This window comes from Heptranchias perlo, chromosome 42, assembly GCF_035084215.1.
Source record: "Heptranchias perlo isolate sHepPer1 chromosome 42, sHepPer1.hap1, whole genome shotgun sequence".
In the NCBI taxonomy this organism is placed as follows: domain Eukaryota; kingdom Metazoa; phylum Chordata; class Chondrichthyes; order Hexanchiformes; family Hexanchidae; genus Heptranchias; species Heptranchias perlo.
In genome coordinates, this window is record NC_090366.1 from 4000289 (window position 1) to 4020569 (window position 20281).

General features: G+C 45.9%; 1 long non-coding RNA gene across 1 annotated transcript in view; it reads left to right on the forward strand.

Annotated features, from left to right (window-relative positions):
• The first annotated feature begins 3705 nt into the window (after positions 1–3705).
• LOC137306165 (uncharacterized) overlaps positions 3706–20281 on the forward strand; it is a 317297-nt gene continuing 300721 nt past the window's right edge. The window contains exons 1-2 of the long non-coding RNA XR_010958830.1: positions 3706–3916; positions 5517–5644. This is a non-coding gene — a long non-coding RNA (uncharacterized lncRNA). The remainder of the gene's footprint in view (positions 3917–5516; positions 5645–20281) is intronic.

Consider the following 20281-nt stretch of genomic DNA (forward strand, 5'->3'; position numbering starts at 1 on the left):
TCCCTGATATCATCCTGGTAAACCGTTTCTGCACCCTCTCCAAGGCCTTGACATCCTTCCTAAAGTGTGGTGCCCAGAATTGTACACAATACTCCAGCTGAGGCCTAACCAGTGACTTATGAAGGTTTAGCATAACTTCCTTGTTTTTGTATTCAGTGCCCCTATTTACAAAGCCAAGTATCCCATACGCTTTCTTAACCACCTTATCAACTTGCCCTGCCACCTTCAAAGATTTGTGAATAAACACCCCTTGCACCCTCTGCTCTTGCAGCCCCCTCAAAATAGGACCATTTAGATTATAACGTCTCTCCATGTTACCCGCTAATCTTTTCTCATACTCTCTCTTTGCCCTTCTTATATCCTTTTTCAATGTCCCCCTGCACTCTCTGTATTCTGCCTGGTTTTCGACTGTTTTCTGTGCCTGACATTTGTCATAAACCTCCTTTTTCTGTTTTATTTTAACCTCTTTGTCCTTTGTCATCCAGGGAGCTCTAGCTTTGGATGACCCATCATTCCTCCTCATGGGACTATGCTTGGATTGTATCCAAACTATCTCCTCCGTGAAGGCCTGCCATTGCTCATTTACTGTTTTCCTGGCCAATCTTTGTTTCCAGTCCACCTGTGCTCGATCCCTTCTCAAATCACTGAAATTGGCTCTCTTCCAATTGGGGAGTTTCACCTTTGATTTTTCTTTGTCCCTTTCCACACTTTAAACCTAATTATATTATGATCACTATTACCCAGATGTTCTCCATCTGAAACACACTCCACTTGCCCTACTTCATTCCCCAGAACTGGATCCAGCACTGCTTCCTTCTTCATTGGACTAGAAACATACTGACTCCAGCACCACACCTGGATACAGGCATGGTGCCGGAGGATTGGAGGACTGCTAATGTTGTACCCTTCTTTAAAAAGGGAGTGAGGGATAGACCGAGTAATTACAGGCCGGTCAGTCTAACCTCGATGGTGGGCAAATTATTGGAATCACTTCTGAGGGAGAGTATAAACCGCCATTTAGAAAGGCACGGATTAATCAAGGACAGTCAGCATGGATTTGTTAAGGGAAGGTCGTGTCTGACTAACTTGATTGAATTTTTTGAGGTGGTAACAAGGAGGGTCGATGATGGTAGTGCATTTGATGTAGTCTACATGGATTTTAGCAAGGCTTTTGACAAAGTCCCACATGGCAGACTGGTCAAAAAAGTACAAGCCCATAGGATCCAAGGGAAAGTGGCAAATTGGATCCAGAATTGGCTCAGTGGGAGAAAGCAAAAGGTAATGGTCGACGGGTGTTTTTGTGACTGGAAGGATGTTTCCAGTGGGGTTCCGCAGGTCTCAGTATTGGCCCCATCCTTTTGGGGTATATATTAATGATTTGGACGTAAATGTAGGGGATGTAAATGTAGGGGGCTCTAATCCCATATTCCAGCATTAAGAAATGCTGGAATATGTGATTAGAGTAGACAGGGCTGATGGCCGGCGCGGACACGATGGGCCGAAGGGCCTCTATCCGTGCTGTATGACTCTATGACTCTAAGTTTGCAGATGATACAAAAATTGGCCGTGTGGTTGATAGTGAGAAGGAAAGCTGTAGACTGCAGGAAGATATCAATGGACTGGTCAGGTGGGCAGAAAAGTGGCAAATGGAATTCAATTCAGAGAAATGTGAGGTAATGCATTTGGAGAGGGCAAACAAGGCAAGGGAATACACAATAAATGGGAGGATACTGAGAGGTGTAGAGGAAGTGAGGGACCTTGGAGTGCATGTCCACAGATCCCTGAAGGTAGCAGGACAGGTAGATAAGGTGGTTAAGAAGGCATATGGGATACTTTCCTTTCTTAGCCGAGGCATAGAATATAAGAACGGGCAGTTTATGCTGGAACTGTATAAAACACCAGTTAGGCCACAGCTTGAACTGTGTACAGTTCTGGTCACCACATTACAGGAAAGATATGATTGCACTGGAGAGGATACAGAGGAGATTTACAAGGATGTTGCCGGGACTGGAGAATTTTAGCTATGGGGAAAGATTGGATAGGCTGGGGTTGTTCTCTTTGGAACAGTGGAGGCTGAGGGGTAATTTAATTGAGGTGTACAAAATTATGAGGGGCCTAGATAGAGTAGATGGGAAGGACCTATTTCCCTTAGCAGAGAGGTCAATAACCAGGGGGCATAGATTTAAAGTAATTGGTAGAAGGATTAGAGGGGAGCTGAGGAGAGTTTTTTTCACCCAGAGGGTGGTGGGGGTCTGGAACTCACTGCCTGAGAGGGTGGTAGAGGCAGAAACCCTCAACTCATTTAACAAGTACCTGGATGTGCACCTGAAGAGCCGTAACCTACAGGGCTACGGACCAAGAGCTGGAAAGTGGGATTAAGCTGGATCGCTCTTTTTCGGACGGCACGGACACGATGGACTGAATGGCCTCCTTCTGTGCCGTAAATTTTCTATAGTTTCATGAAGAAAGTTCTCCTGTACACATTTTAGGAATTCTTCACCCACTTTACCCTTTACTCTGTTTTTTCCCGTGTCTATATTCGGGTAATTGAGATCCCCGACTATTACTGCTCTATTGTTTTCACATTGTTCGGAAATTTGCCCACAGATTTGCTCCTCCATCTCCTTCTCACTATTTGGGGGTCTGTAGTGAACACCCAGCAATGTAACAGCTCCTGTTTTGTTCCTTAACTCTAATCAAGTAGATTCAGTCTTTGAACCCTCCAGTATAAAGTCCCTCTGTAGAATTGTAATATTATCCTTGATCAATAGTCCCACCCCCCATCCCCCATCCTTGCTTATTTCCTTCCCTACCCCTCCTGAATACACTGTAATCAGGAATGTTTAATTGCCATTCCTGCCCATGTTTAAGCCCGGTCTCCGTTACAGCCATTAGATCATAACCCCATGTGGTAACTTGTGCCTGCAGCTCATTGACCTTATTTGTAACACTCCTCACATTAACACACACGCATTCCAACACCATGCTGGCCGGCTTTGCTTTTTCCTCCATCTAATTCCTGCTCTTTCTACACTATTCTTGATTCTGTTGCTATTTGTCCCTCCTCGTTTTCGATACACCTTGTCTCTCTCTGCTGCTACGTCTTGGTTTCCTTCCCCCAACCAAATTAGTTTAAGATTCCCCTTAAAACCTACCTCTTTGACCAAGTTTTTGGACACCTGTCCTAACATCTCCTGATGTGGCTCAGTCAAATGTTTGTTGGATAACGCTCCTGTGAAGCGCCTTGGGAGGTTTTGCCATGTTAAAGGTGCGATATAAATCCTGGTTGTGGTCGTTTGTCAGGCGGGAGCTGGGGTCGGAGACGGGCCCATCACACTATTGGTCCGATTCTGTAACCTGTGCTCCAGTCCAGCGAGACTGAAGACCAGGAGCAGAGCCTGGTCATGTGACCCTGTAATACCTCGAGTGGGCGGGGCTCTGGTTGCTTTGTGACATCGTTCCTGGCTCCTGAGTGATGTCACCTGGAGACGGGTTTACGCCCCTGGTTACAGGGCATCAGTGGGATGTCTGTGGGAGGAGCTGGAGTGACAGCTGACACTGTGAGTGAGTTTATTCTATATAAATAGTGGGGAAAAGAACAATTTAATGTTAAAGTAATTCATTTTAATGCTAATAATGAGGAATATATTTAAATTAAATATAATCCCAGTCACCAAACTGGTCTTATTGTATTCTAGGGATAGAATGTGGAATGTAACCAGCCTCTGGGAGTTTGGGGCAGCTGCCCAGTGATTCTCGGCCTCTGATGGGCCCTCCCACCCTCTGGGGAAAACACCCTGTCAATATGGCTTCCACTGTGATGGGTGTTGACCTACAGAGAGACGTCTCCGAACACTTTCCTGAGTCAGGAGCACAGACTGGGCACCAAGCTGGAGGGAGAAAGAGGGGTCGAGTGGTGAGTGCCCAGTGAGAGAGAAGGTTACTGAGGAGGTTTTTGAAGGCGGGGAGGGAGGGGCCCAGAGGGAGGGCGGGAGTTCCAGATGCCCGGGGTGTTGTGGTTTGAGGAGCGTCTGCCGATGGTGGAGCAGAAGGAGCGGTGAATGAGGAGTGTTGAGGTGGTACAGGAGTGGAGAGAGGAGCGGAGAGTGGGCACCGATGTATGGGTGGTGGAGATCGCTGAGATAGGAGGGAGTCAGGAACAAAGGGATTGGAAGGCGAGAGCAAGGATCTTAAAATCAATCCACTGGAGCACAGGGAGCCGGTGGAATCTGGCAAGAAGGAAGAGAACAGGTGTTTGGGACATTGTCCGTGTCAAGACACGCGATGTGTATTCAGGATACCTTGTAGTTTGTGGAGGGGGGAAGTGGGGAGGACAATAGGGAGAGTGTTGGAGAGGTTGAACCTCCAGGTGATAAAGGCTGGATTTGGGTTTAGGCAGCAGAGGGTGAGCGGACAATGTTTTGGGGGTGATGGACAGCAGGCTGGTAATGGATTGGGGGGGAGTGGGGTGCGGGAGGAAGCTGAGCTCACAGCCGATCAGCGCACCTAGATCAGGGGAGCGAGGACAATGCCCAGGGTTACATTATACACGGACAGGAGGAGGAATTGTTGGTCATGACACAGGCCTCTAGATTCCTCATCTATGTGTCTGGGAAATGCTCAGTTCCCAGGTGCGAAGGAGAGGAAAGAGTGGGCGGAGACTCGTGATGCTGTCCCTCCACCCCTGGCATTCCCAAGGCTTCCCCTGATGGAAGTGGGTGGACCTGCAACACACTCAGACATTGTAATGACAGGGAAATGAGGGGGAGGGGCCTAACAGGCCTCCCAGTTGATTTCTCTGTCAGTTGGGCCCATTCGGATGGTGCGTGAGGAAACTATCACTGGCCCTTGTGACTGCTCCCCTCTGATCGGGGGTTCTGAGAGGGACTGGTGACAAAGTGAAGGAGGCATAAAAGGTAAGTTGAGATGTTCTCCCCGCAGGGGTTCATTGGATCTTTGGGGCTGTCTAAATGCAGCAGGCAGAAGCCTCCAGCCCGAGGACGATGTCAGGTGGATGGAAAGGAAAATTACTTCGTGACACACAGAAACCAGGCTCTCAGACTCGAGGGGAGGCAGATTCCATTCTGTTATAATACAAACACCTTCTGTTCCCCATTATTCCTCCTCCATCCCTGGGGAAGAACTCTTTAATCCCCATCGTTCTAGTTTTACATTTTTGTCCCAAAGATCTGTGGGGTTTTATGTTGGATTCTCCTCAAAGTCAGGATGGTTCAGTACATCCCTGGAGGGTGGGGGCCCATCACTGGTCTCCCCAAAGTCAGGATGGTTCAGTACATCCCTGGAGGGTGGGGGCCCATCACTGGTCTCCCCAAAGTCAGGATGGTTCAGTACATCCCTGGAGGGTGGGGGCCCATCACTGGTCTCCCCAAAGTCAGGATGGTTCAGTACATCCCTGGAGGGTGGGGGCCCATCACTGGTCTCCCCAAAGTCAGGATGGTTCAGTACATCCCTGGAGGGTGCGGACACATCATTTTCTGCCCTTTTCTCTTCGACAGTTACTGACCTGATACAGGAACAGACATTCAATGGAAAAACTGTGGAACAAAACTTTCAGCATCAGGTTTTAACCATCCTAACCCCTCTCCCAAAGAGGAATAAGAAGTAATGGAGATCGCTCTTTGGGGTAAGTCATTTTCTTCTTGGTTTGAATTGCCCGATGAAATTGAGTGACTCCCTTCATTGACCATTTAATTCACGTACCCAGCACTGGCCTGAAAACAGGTACATTCCGCACACTCAGAGATCAGCACAAGAGCACAGAACATCCCAGTCACAGGAACAGAACCTGGGAAGGTGCAGCACTAACTGTCCGGGACATGAGTAAACTCCAGAGATAAAACCCTGGGAAAGTGCAGCGCTAACTGTCCGGTACATGAGTAAACTCCAGAGATCAGACCCTGGGAAGGTGCAGCACTAACTGTCCGGTACATGAGTAAACTCCAGAGATCAGACCCTGGGAAGGTGCAGCACTAACTGTCCGGTACATGAATAACCTCTAGAGATCAGACCCTGAGAAGGTGCAGCACTAAATGTCCAGATACATTAACAACCTCTAGAGATCAGACCCTGGGAAGGTGCAGCACTAAATGTCCAGATACATTAACAATCTCCAGAGATCAGACCCTGTGAAGGTGCAGCACTAAATGTCCAGGTACATTAACAATCTCCAGAGATCAGACCCTGGGAAGGTACACCACCAACTGTCCAGGTACATGACTAACCTCTGAAGAACAGACCCTGGGATGGTACACCACCAACTGTCCAGGTACATGACTAACCTCTGAAGAACAGACCCTGGGAATGTGCAGCACTAACTGTCCAGGTACATGAGTAACCTCTAGACATCAGACCTTGGGAAGGCGCAGCACTAACTGTCCAGGTGCATGAGTAACCTCTGGAGAACAGGCCCTGGGAAGGTGCAGTACTAACTGTTCAGGTACATGAGTAACCTCTGGAGAACAGGCCCTGGGAAGGTGCAGCACTAACTGTCCAGGTACATGAGTAAGCTCCAGAGATCAGACCCTGGGAAGGTGCAGTCCTAACTGTCCAGGTACATGAGTAACCTTAGAGATCAGACCCTGGGAAGGTGCAGCACTAACTGTCCAGGTACATTAGTAACCTCCAGAGATCAGACCCTGTCCGCTCCGATCCTACTTTATGATTTTTTGTGTTTGCTGTTGGAATATTGAGGGTGAGTGACATCAAACCTGAGGAATTTTCCACCTTCAACCTCTTCAATTGTTCTACTTCAACTTTTCTTTGAAGTCCAGGACTGTCCTTCAGACATCACACATTTCCTGACAGCACATTTCCTGAACTGTACAAGAGACAAGAAAGTGAAGCCAAAGAGGTCGGACATGTTCAGTCACACTCATCAACATCCATCTTGCTCACCTGTCCAACGGCACCAACACTGCCCTTGGGACATTCTCCTCCATCGGCAGCAGAACATCTCTTTATCTTTTCCTGCTTCAAAACATCAGCTTGTCATTTCTTTGGGTAGAAGAAGCAAGAGGTGGATGTGGGGGCATTGAATAGTGGGACCTCACATCAGGACGTTGGGACACAGGATTCATAAAGGGTAATATTGGGAGGCTGTGCTCCCTGCCTGGGGCGTCGTTAGACGGGAGCTGGGGTCGTAGACGGGCCCATCACACTATTGGTCCGATTCTGTAACCTGTGCTCCAGTCCAGCGAGACTGAAGACCAGGAGCAGAGCCTGGTCATGTGACCCTGTAATACCTCGAGTGGGCGGGGCTGTGGCTGCTTTGTGACATCGTTCCTGGCTGCTGTGTGATTGGCTCCTGGCTCCTTTGTGATGTCACCTGGAGACAGGTTTACGCCCCTGGTTACAGTCCATCAGTGGGATGTCTGTGGGAGGAGCTGGAGTGAGTTTCGTCCATAAAAATGGTGGAATGGAGAGAACAATTTAATATTACACTGAGTAGAAATGATAATGGAATGTGGTAGGAAAGATAATGGATTTTTACTAAAAGATGTAATCGAAAAACATCTAGAAAATGAAGATATAATGGAATAGTCAGCACTGATTTCAGAAGGGAGATTCATGCTTCACCAACCTTATTGAATTCTTTTGAAGAAGTAACAGAAAGAGTAGACAAGGGTAACGTAGTAGATGTAATATATTTGGATTTTCTAAAGGCCTTCGATAAGGTGCCACATTGTAGACTGATGACTAAGGTCAGAGCGTGTGGAGTCAAGGGACAGGTAGCAGAATGGATAGCAAACTGGCTACAAAACGGAAAACACAGAGTAGGGGTTAAGGATAGCAACTCAGACTGGCAAAAGGTGGGAAGTGGTGTCCACGGGGATCGCTGGGACCACTGCTGTTCACAATTTACATCAACGATTTGGACTCGAGAATCGGACGCACAATTTCAAAATTTGTGGATGGCATCAAATTGGGGGGTGGAATTAATACAGAGGAAGAATGCGTCAAAATGCAAGAGGACTTCAATAAACTTGCTGAATGGGTGTGTAATTGGCAAATGAATTTCAATATAGATAAATGTGAGGTGGTACATTTTGGTTGGTAGAATAAGGAGGCCTCATATTGCTTGGATAATAAGAGTCTAAATGGGATAGAGAAGCAGAGGGAGTTTGGGGTACAGATACACAAACCAATAAAAGTAGCGACGCAGGTTAATTAGGCCAGAAAAAAGGCAAACCAAGCACTGGGGTTCATTTCTAGAGGGAAAGAATTGAAAAGCAGAGAAGTTATGTTAAACTTGGTTCGACCACACTTGGAGAACTTTGCACAGTTCTGGTCTCCATATTACAAAAAGGATTTAGAGGCATTGGAGAAGATGCAAAAAAGATTCACGAGGATGATACCCGAACTGAGAGGATGTCATGATCAGGAAAGGCTGAACAGGCTGGGGCTCTTATCTCTAGAAAAGGGATGTCTTCAAGATTGTGAAAGGGTTTGACAGGGCAGATGGAGAGAAAATGTTCCCACTTGTGGGAGAGACCAAAACTAGGGGTCATAAATATAAGATAGTCATTAATAAATCGAATAGGGAATTCAGGAGAAACTTCTTCACCCAGAGGGTGGTGAGAATGTGGAACTCACTCCCACAGGGAGTGATTGAGGCGGAGTGTATTGATGCATTTAAGGGGAAGCTAGCAAAACATATGAAGGAGAAAGGAATAGAATTTTATGCTAATAGGCTTAGATGAAGAAGGATGGGAGGAGGGTCATGTGTAGCATATACACCAGCATAGACCAGTTGGGCCGAATGGCCTGTTTCTGTGCTGTGCATTCTGTGTAATTCTAATTGCCATGAGGGGGAAAGGAAGGGCATCCAATGCTAGAGCTCCCCGGATGACTAAAGATTTAGAGATTAAAATGAAACAGAAAAAGGAGGATTATGTTGAACGCTAGGTTCATAATACAGTGGAGAACCAAGCTGAATACAGGAAGTACAGAGGAGAACGGAAAAAGGAAATAAAAGGGGAAAAGACACTGTATGAGAATAAACTAATGGGTAACATAACAGAGAACACAAAAGTATTTTATAAACACATCAGTAGTGAAAGTGCAGTCAAAGGAAGGGTGGGGCCAATTAGGAACCAAAAAGGAGATCTTCTAGTGGAGGCTGAGGGCATGGCTGAGGTTCTAAATTAGTTCTTTGCAGCTGCCTTCAAGAAAGAAGAGGTTGCTGCCAATGTTACAATAAAGGAGGAGGTAGTAGTGATATTGGAGAGGATAAAAATAGATAAAGAGGAGGTAAAAATTTGGCAGCGCTCAAAGTAGAAAAGTCACCCGGTCCAGATGGGATGCATCCTGGGTTACTGAGGGACGTTAGGGTGGAGAGAGCAGAGGCTCTGGCCACAATCGTCCAACCCTCCTTAGATCATAGGAGCTGTGCCCAGAGGACTGGAGGATTGCAAATGTTACAGCCCTGTTCGAAAAAGGGGAGAGGGATAAACCCGTCAGTTATAGGCCAGTCAGCGTAAAGCCGGTGATGGGGAAACATTTAGAGTGAATAATCCGAGACAAAGTAAATTGTCACTAACTTGATTGAGTTCTTTGATGAAGTAACGGAGAGAGTTGATGGGGCTCGTGCGGTTGATGATCAGGCAAAAGGCATTGAACAAAGAGCCACATAATAGACTTGTTAGCAGAATTGAAGCCCATGGGAATAAAGGGGCAGCAGCAGTGTCAGTATGAAATTGGCTGAGGTTCAGAAAGCAGAGAGTAGTGGTGAACGGTTGTTTTTCAGACTGGAGGGAAGTATACAGTGGTGTTCCCCAGGGGTCAGTATTAGGACCACTGCACTTTTTGATATATAATGGGCCGGAACTAGCTCAGACCGGGGTGGGAAGGCTCTCCGCACCTCCTGTGGATGAAAAGTACGAATGTACTCACTGCGTGGTCCACGGGGTAAATTTGCTGGATTCTGAGATCTCCCTCAGTGGTCTGTCCTGATATCAGTGCAGGCCATGTGGACATGGGAACACCGTGGGACTGCAAACCCCGCCCACAAGCAGGCAAGTTAACCTCATAAACTTAAAGTGACATTCCCTACGTTAATCTAAATAAAAACGTAACAAAACATACCTTATTATAAAAAGGCAAGGAAATGATTTATAATGCATTGTAACGTACGGAAATTAAAAGTTTTTTAAAAATAAAATTTTTAATTTTTTTAATGATCAAAAAATATTAAAATAGGAATAATTTTTAAAATTTATTTTTTGTTGTTTTTCAGTCATTATAAGTCTCCACACTTTTAAGAAGTAGTGCAGGGCTGGTATTTTCAAGCATACCTTCTCATGGCGTGAGTATCATCGTTGCAGATGGTGAGTGTGTCTGATTGTATGTGATTGTGGCGGAGCTGGCCCTTTAATTCGGGACTGTCAAAACGCCGTTGAACCAATCAGAGCAAGTTTGCGATTTCCGGGTTTTAGTGCGCATTCATGAACTTGCTCCGACGGGCTCGATGGCGGTTGGGATGGACGCCATTACGGAGCGGTGTGCCATCTGAGAACGTTCTGCCCCATGAATCAGCCGGGCTCGGGTATACAGGGTACAATTTGAAAGTTTGCAGATGACACAAAACTCGGGAATGTAGTGAACAGTGAAAGGACAGTAACGGACTTCAGGAGGACACAGACATACTGGTGAAATGGGCAGACACATGGCACAGGGAAGTGTGAGGTGATGCATTTTGGTGGGAAGAATGAGGAGAGGCAATACAAACTAAATGGTACAATTTCAAAGGTGGTGTGGGGAGCTAAGAGACCTGGGTGTGTATGCACACAAATCTTTGAAGGTTGCAGGACAAGTTGAGAAATCCCTAGCTTTATAAACAGAGCCATAGATACAAAAGCAAGGAAGTTATGCTAAACCTTTATAAATCACTGGTTAGGCTGGAGTATTGTTTCCAGCTGTGGGTGGCACTATTGGAAAGATTTCGAGGCCTTAGAGAGGGTGCAGAGGAGATTTACTAGAATGGTACCAGGGATGAGGGACTTCAGTTATGTGGAGAGACTGGAGAAGCTGGGATTGCTCTCCTCAGAGCAAAGAAGGTTAAGGGGAGAATTAATAGAGGTGATTACAATTAAGAGGTGTTTTGATAGAGTAAATAAGGAGGAACTGTTCCCAGTAATGGAAGGGTCGGTAACCAGAGATCACCAATCGAAGGTTATTGGCAAAAGAACCACAGGTGAGATGAGAATTGTTTTTATGCAATGAGTTATCATGACCTGGAATGCACTGCCTGAAAGGGCGGTGGAAGCAGATTCAACAGTAACTTTCAAAAGGGAATTGGTTAAATACTTGAAGGGAAAAAAATTACAGCTCTATGGGGAAGGGGCAGGGGAGTGGGACGAATTGGATAGTTCATTCAAAGAGCCGGCACAGGCACGATGGGCTGAATGGCCTCCTCCTGCGCTGTATGATGCCATGATTCTAACTCCCAAATCTCTGCTTCTCTAAAGTTCTTACTTTCGCACCGTTTTAGAAAATACTCCGATTTGTATTTCTGGGGTTGAAAGTGGATCATCTCATATTTCCCGCCAGTCAGAGCACATTCCCTCTATCCCTACTCTCTGTCTCCTCACCTCACCCTGGTTCTTTTGCCAATTATCTTAACCAATTGTCAAATATATTGTTTAAATTCCAGTACACAAATCATAAAAAGCTGCTAATCAGGTACAACAGGGACTCGAGATGGCGAATAGAACGTTGGCCTTTATCTCGAGGGGGCTGGAATACAGAGGGGAGGAAGTGATGCTTCAGTTGTTTCGAGCATTGATCAGACCCCATCTGGAGAACTGCGTTCAGTTTTGGGAACCACATCTCAGGAAGAATATATTGGCCTTAGAAGGGGGTACAGTGAAAATTGGCCAAAGTGATATGGGGCTGAAAGGGTTAAATTATGGAGACAGGTTGCATAAACCTGAGTTGTATTCCCTTGAGTTTAGAAAGTTGAGGAGTGATCTGAATGAGCTGTTTAAACTGATGATAGGATTCGATAAGGTAGAAACGGAGAGAATATTTCCTCTGGTGGGGGATTCCCAAACAATGGGGCACAATCATAAAATTAGAGCAAGGACATTCAGGAGTGAAATCAGGAAGGACTTTTTCACCCAAAGGGCCGTGGAAATGTGGAACTCTCTTCCCAAAAGGCAGTGGAGATTGGGTCAATTGACGTTTTCAGAAATGATAGACAGATTTTTATGTCTCAAAGATTATGGATCAAAGTGGCTAAATTGAGTTGAGTTACAGATCAGCCATGATCCAATGAAATGACGGAACAGACTCAAAGGGCTGAATGGCCTCCTCCTGTTCCCGCATTCCCTCTGCTGGTGAATACTGGACGGTGCAGCAGTTAGCCTGAAAGAATAATGGACGCCCTCTGTTGGTGAATAACTGCAGTATTTAGCTTTCAGAATTAAAGTCCAAAACATTGGCCCTGAAATTGTGATCAGATTCTCCTGATCTCTGGCCAAACTCCGGAATCCCCAGGGACAGGTGTAGAGCAGTGAAACCACATTGTGGTGTGTCTGGGAATCAATCGTAGGGAAGTTTACAGTGGTGTTCCCCAGGGGTCAGTATTAGGACCGCTGCTCTTTTTGATATAAATTATTGACCTAGACTTGGGGGCAGAGGGTATAGTTTAAAGTTTGCAGATGACACAAAACTCAGAAATGTGGTAAACAATGAGGAGGATAGTAACAGACTTCAGGAGGACAGAGACAGACTGGTGAAATGGGCAGACACATGGCAGATAAAATTTAACGCAGAGAAGTGTGAAATGATGCATTTGGGTCAGAAGAAAGAAGAGAAGCAACATAAACTAAATGGTACAATTTAAAAGGGGGTGCAGGAACAGAGAGACCTGGGGATGTATGTACACAAATCTTTGAACGTGACAGGTCAAGTTGAGAAGGCTGTTAAAAAAGCATATGGGATCCTGGGCTTTATTAATAGAGACATAGGAGGTGATTTTAAACTCCAAGAACGGGTGAGTTGGGGGCGTGTGGGAATTGAAAATAGTTGTTTTTGGGTTGCGATCGCAACCTGGCTTTATTTCCGAGTTTAACGTTGGCGCATAAAAGTACAGGCTTCCCACGGGGAATTCAAAGTCCGAAAATTTTGCGGTTGCGACCCATAGAAAGGAGGGTCTGTAAACATCCCCATCCTCAGCGATGGCAAAGTCCAGCACGTGAGTGTAAAAGACAAGGCTGAAGCGTTTGCAACCATCTTCAGCCAGAAGTGCCGAGTGGATGATCCAGCTCGGCCTCCTCCTGATATCCCCACTATCACGGAAGCCAGTCTTCAGCCAATTCGATTCACTCCATGTGATATCAAGAAACGGCTGAGTGCACTGGACACAACAAAGTCAATGGGCCCCGACAACATCCCGGCTGTAGTGCTGAAGACTTGTGCTCCAAAACTAGCTGCGCCTCTAGCCAAGCTGTTCCAGTACAGCTACAACACTGGCATCTACCCGACAATGTAGAAAATTACCCAGGCATGTCCTGTCCACAAAAAGCAGGACAAATCCAATCCGGCCAATTACCGCCCCATCAGTCTACTCTCAATCATCAGCAAAGTGATGGAAGGTGTCGTCGACAGTGCTATCAAGCGGCACTTACTCACCAATAACCTGCTCACTGATGCTCAGTTTGCGATCCGCCAGGACCACTCGGCTCCAGACCTCATTACAGCCTTGGTCCAAACATGGACAAAAGAGCTGAATTCCAGAGGTGAGGTGAGAGTGACTGCCCTTGACATCAAGGCAGCATTTGACTGAGTGTGGCACCAAGGAGCCCTAGTAAAATTGAAGTCAATGGGAATCAGGGGGAGAACTCTCCAGCGGCTGGAGTCATACCCAGCACAAAAGAATATGCTGGCGGTTGTTAGAGGCCAGTCATCTCAGCCCCAGGACATTGCTGCAGGAGTTCCTCAGGGCAGTGTCCTAGGCCCAACCATCTTCAGCTGCTTCATCAATGACCTTCCCTCTATCATAAAGTCAGAAATAGGGATGTTCGCTGATGATTTCACAGTGTTCATTTCCATTCACAACCCCTCAGATAATGAAGCAGTCCGTGCCCGCATGCAGCACGACCTGGACAACATCCAGGCTTGGGCTGATAAGTGGCAAGTAACATTCACACCGGACAAGTGCCAGGCAATGACCATCTCCAACAAGAGAGAGTCTAACCACCTCCCCTTGACATTCAACGGCATTACCATCGCTGAATCCCCCATCATCAACATCCTGGGAGGTCACCATTGATCAGAAACTTAACTGGACCAGCCATATAAATACTGTGGCTACAAGAGCAGGTCAGAGGCTGTGTATTCTGCGGCGAGTGACTCACCTCCTGACTCCCCAAAGCCTTTCCACCATCTACAAGGCACAAGTCAGGAGTGTGATGGAATACTCTCCACTTGCCTGGATGAGTGCAGCTCCAACAACACTCAAGAAGCTCAACACCATCCAGGACAAAGCAGCCCGCTTGATTGGCACCCCATCCACCACCCTAAACATTCACTTCCTTCACCACCGGCGCACACTGGCTGCAGTGTGTACCATCCACAGGATGCACTGCAGCAACTCGCCAAGGCTTCTTCGACAGCACCTCCCAAACCCGCGACCTCTACCACCTAGAAGGACAAGGGCAGCAGGCACATGGGAACAACACCACCTGCACGTTCCCCTCCAAGTCACACACCATCCCGACTTGGAAATATATCGTCATTCCTTCATTGTCACTGGGTCAAAATCCTGGAACTCCCTTCCTAACAACACTGTGGGAGAACCGTCACCACACGGACTGCAGCAGTTCAAGAAGGCGGCTCACCACCACCTTCTCAAGGGCAATTAGGGATGGGCAATAAATGCCGGCCTCGCCAGTGCTGCCCGCATCCCATGAATGAATAAAAAAATCCTACATTTTTTGTTGACATTTACCTGGAAAGCAAACAAACGATTTGAGAGAGAGAGAGAGAGAGCGTTGAAAATTATTCCCACCAACATACAATAGAATCAAGTATAATCTTTCTTCACTACTAAGTACTCAGAATATTTTCTCTGATACTTCACTTCAACGAGCTGCATGAAACACACTCCCTACTATCACACAATAGAATAGAATAGGGTTGGTATAAAGGGCCTTTTATTTCAATAATAAATACACAGCATGTTCTCTGATAGTTTCTGTATCATTAACTTTCCATCACTAACCGGAGGATGCATGCTCCATTATACGACAGTGGATATCGCCCTGGACTGGACACTCCCCCAGCACTGGGATATCAGGGAGAGAAACAACTGCAGCCCTTGGTTAATATATGCATCATAGTGTTACAGTAGATGGGCCATTTGGCCCATCGTACCTGTCTCGGCTCTTTGAAAGAAGTCCCGCTCCCCCTGCTCTTTCCCCATAGCCCTGCAAATGTTTTCCCTTCAAGTATTTATCCAATTCCTTTTTGAAAGTTACTATTGAATCTGTTTCCACCGCACTTTCAGGCAGCGCATTCCACATCATTACAACTTGCTGTGTTAAAAAATCTTTCCTCATGTCACCTCCGGCTCTTTTGCCGATCACCTTAAATCTGTGTCCTCTGATTACTGACCCTTCTGCCACTGGAAACAGTTTCTCCTTATTTACTCTGTCAAAACAGTTCATGATTTTGAACACCTCTATCAGATCTCCTCTTAACCTTGTTCGGCAAAGTTTTCAAGGGATATGGAGCAAAGGCAGGAAAATGGATTTGAGGTACAGATCAGCCATGATCTAATTGAATGGCGGGGCAGGCTTGAGGGGCCTCTGTTCTAAGGAGAACAATCCCAGCTTCTCCAGTCTCTCCACATAACTGAAGTCCCTCATCCCTGGGACCATTCTAGTAAATCTTTTCTGCACCCTCTCTAAGGCCTTGACATCCTCCCTAAAGTGTGATGCCCAGAATTGAACACAATACTCCAGCTGAGGCCTAACCAGTGTTTTATAAAGGTTTAGCATAACTTCCTTGCTTTTGTACTCTATGCGTCTATAAAGCCCAGGATCCTGGATGCTTTTTTTTAACGACCTTTTCAACCTGTCAGTGTCCTGGGATCAGGGTGGGGGTGGGGGGCTCCTCTCACGTAGTCAGGCAGTAGGCTGCCTGTCCCATCCCGTTGGACATGAGTGTCCAAATTACAGCTCATGGACATATGTCAACTTTCACCGAGTGCTGGGAATTGGGCCCGCAAAGCCCAGACAACTCGGTCCTCTTTGCGCTTACATTTCTTATTTGCTTTTGTCCAGCGTGAATATTGTGGATCTGGAGGTTTGCTCTTGGCATTGTTGGCGGATAAACCCTAAATCAAAACACCAGGGTTGTTCGGATTCACGGCTTGAGACTTAACGCAGATTAACAGGAACAGGGATTTAAACTTACATGTGGCCCAGGAGGTTCAATGGTTTGTAGCTATGTCGCCCATGAAGATAAAAAGCTTCATTTCTGCTTTGGGTAAATGAAGTCCATGACTCTGAAGGGACCAGCAAGAGGGATGGAGGATGAATGGGAATAGAGGAACATTAGGAACAGGAGGAGGCCGTTCAGCCCCTCAAGCCTGCCCCGCCATTCAATTAGATCATGGCTGATCTGTACCTCAAATCCATTTTCCTGCCTTTGCTCCATATCCCTTGAAAACTTTGCCGAACAAAAATCTATCAATCTCAGTCTTCAAATCTCCAATTATCCCCCAGTATCCACAGCCTTATCAATATCAGTAACACCCTGGACTGTACTCTTCCCCAGCACTGGGACATCAGGGAGAGAAACAACTGCAGCCCTTGGTTAATCTGTGTAACAATATCACCCGGGACTGGACACTGATCCAGGAATCAGTCCAACCTTCTCCTGGATTCTTCTCCTTCACTTTAAGACCACGGGGTGAATTGCTGCTCACGCTCTACCTGAATTTCCTGATTGATTTGGACACAGAAAGATTCTACTTATCCGGACCTATGGATATTTATTGTTGTACATTTGGGAAAGTTTACACAGATTACCGTCCTCTTGTACTGGGATTCAGTCTTTGCGATAAGGGTTATGTTAATTTGCAGACACTAAGCTGTGTGTTTTCAGTGAATTAATGACATTACCCAGATATACTTCCCTCTGACACATTGACCTGCTGGATGTTATGCTGCCAATGCTCAGATCACAAGGTGACAGTTCCAGCAGCATTATGTCAATATTTCATGTGAGCAGACAACAAAACTCGAGCACAGAAATCCCCACAACGCCAGGTGCTTCCTGTCAGTTCAACAGAAGAGCAAAACACACAGCGACTGATCTGAGACACTGCAGACTGTGAGCGGCTTTTCACACACTGAGGTTATGGAAAGTCATCCTCGATTCCAAGTGATCGCCTTCTATAAATCACTTCCCTTTTTGTTTACAGGGAACACACCGCCTCTCTCCCTCATACGTTTCATCGATGGTGATAATGTGCAACTTCTGATTCTCAGTAAACATGTCCATGGGCTCTGCTTCTCTGTGAGAATCTCACTGAGGGATCACAACACATTTCCTCTAATCTTTGACAAGTAAAAAGTTTCAAGCTCATTTATAGATTGTGACTGTTAAACTGTTCTGAATGGCACGGTTCAGACACGGTCTGTCCCTGGACAGTGGGTAAATACAGCAAAACTGGGAGATAAATAATGGGACCTCTCTACAATGGGTAAATGCAGCATCACTACAGTCAGTGATAATAGTCAGAGCTCCAATACAGAACTATTAAATAAACAATAGGGGCGGGTCTCTGTACAGTGGGTAAATGCAGCATCACTAGTCAGTGATAACTACTTTGAATTACTTGGATGTTACAGCTCAGAAACTGGCCATTCGGCCCATCTGATCTATGTCAGTGTTTATGCTCCACACGAGACTTCTCCCACGCTACCTCATCTCGTCCTATCAACATATCCTTCTATTCCTTTCTCCCTCATGTTTATCTAGCTTCCCCTTAAATGTATCTGTGCTATTCACCTCAACCACTCCATGAGGCAGTGAGTTCCACATTCTCACCACTCTCTGAGTTTCTCCTGAATTCCTTATTGGATTTATTAGTGACTATCTTATATTTATGGCCCCTAGTTTTGGTCTCCCCCACAAATGGAAACATTTTCTCTCCGTCTACCCATCAAACCCCTGCATTATTTTAAAGACCTCTATTATGTCACCACTCAGCCTTCTCTTTTCTAGAGAAAAGAGCCCCAGCCTGTTCAGTCTTTCCTGATAGATATCAGCTCTCAGTTCTCATATCACCGTTATGAATCTTTATTGCACCGTCTCCAGTGCCTCTCTATCATGTTTGTGATGTGAAGGCCAGAGCTGTGCCCAGTACTCTTAGTGTGGTCTAACCATGGCTCTATAGAAGTTTAACATAACTTCTCTGCTTTAAAATTTGATTCCTTTAGAAATGAACCCCAGTGCTATGTTAGCATCTTTTATGGCCTTGTTAACCTGCGTTTCTACTTTTAATGATTTGTGAATTTGTACTCCTAGATCCCTTTGCTCCTCTACACCATTTAGACTCTTACTTTTCAGGGTGTCTGTGACTTCCTTATTCCTCCTACCAAAATGTACCACCTCACATACTGAGAGAAGGGTCAGCTCCAATACAAAACTGTTCAATAGACAATGGGGTCCCTGTACAGTAGGGAAATGCAGTGAGACATCTCAATAAACAATAAGGTTCCATGAGCAATGGATATATGCAGAAAGACTTGACAATAAACATCCCCTTACAGTGGGTACATGCAGAATCTCCACAGTCAGTGACAATAGACAGAGCAGGATCAGGGCCAATACAAAACTGTTCAATGAACAGCGGGGGTCCCTGTCCAGGGGTTAAAAACTATAAAATCGGCAACTACAGGCCAGTCAATTTAACCTCGGTGGTGGGGAAGCTTTTAGAAACGATAATCTGGGACAAAATTAATAGTCACTTAGACAAGCGTGGATTGATAAAGGAAAGTCAGCACGGATTTGTTAAAGGCAAATCATGTTCAACTAACTTGATTGAGTTTTTTGAAGAGGCAACAGAGAGGGTAGATGAGGGCAATGTGCTTGATGTGGTGTATATGGACTTTCATAAGGCATTTGATAAAGTGAAGCCCATGGAATAAAAGGGCCAGTGGCAGCATGGATCTGTAACAGGCTAAGGGACAGGAAACAGAGAGTAGTGGTGAATGGTTGTTTTTCGGACTGGAGGGAGGTGTACAGTGGTGTTCCCCAGGGCTCGGTGCTGGGACCACTGCTTTTCTTGATATATATTAATGACTTGGACTTGGGTGTACTGGGCACAATTTCAAAATTTGCAGATGACACAAAACTTGGAAGTGTAGTAAACAGTGAGGAGGATAGTGATAGACTTCAAGAGGATATAGACAGGCTGGTGGAATGGGCGGACACATGGCAGATGAAATTTAATGCAGAGAAGTGCAAAGTGATACATTTTGGCAGGAAGAACGAGGAGAGGCAATATCGATAAATGGTACAATTCTAAAGGGGGTGTAGGAGCAGAGAGACCTGGGGATATATGTGCACAAATCTTTGAAGGTGGCAGGACAGGTTGAGAAAGCGGTTAAAAAAGCATACGGGATCCTGGGCTTTATAAACAGAGGCTTGGAGTACAAAAGCAAGGAAGTTATGTTGAACCTTTATAAAACACTGGTTCGGCCACAACTGGAGTATTGTGTCCAATTCTGGGCACTGCACTTTAGGAAGGATGTGAAGGCCTTAGAGAGGGTGCAGAAAAGATTTACTAGAATGGTTCCAGGGATGAGGGACTTCAGTTTTGCTGGAGAAACTGGGGCTTTTCTCCTTAAAGCAGAGAAAATTGAGAGGAAATTTGATAGAGGTGTTCAAAATCATGAGGGGTTCAGATAAAGTAAATAAAGAGAAACTATTGCCATTGGCAGAAGGGTCGAAATCCAGACAACACAGATTTAAGGTGATTGGCAAAAGAACCAAAGGTGACATTAGAAAAAACTTTTTTATGCAGCCAGCAGTTATAATCGGGAAGGCGCTGCCTGAAAGGGCGGTGGAGGCAGATTCAATCATGGCTTTCAGAAAGGAATTGGATAAATACTTGAAGGGAAAAAATTTGCAGGGCTACGGGGAAAGAGCAGGGGAATGGGACTGACTAGATTGCTCTTACAAAGAGCCGGCACGGGCTCAATGGGCCGAATGGCCTCGTTCTCTGCTGTAACGATTCTATGAT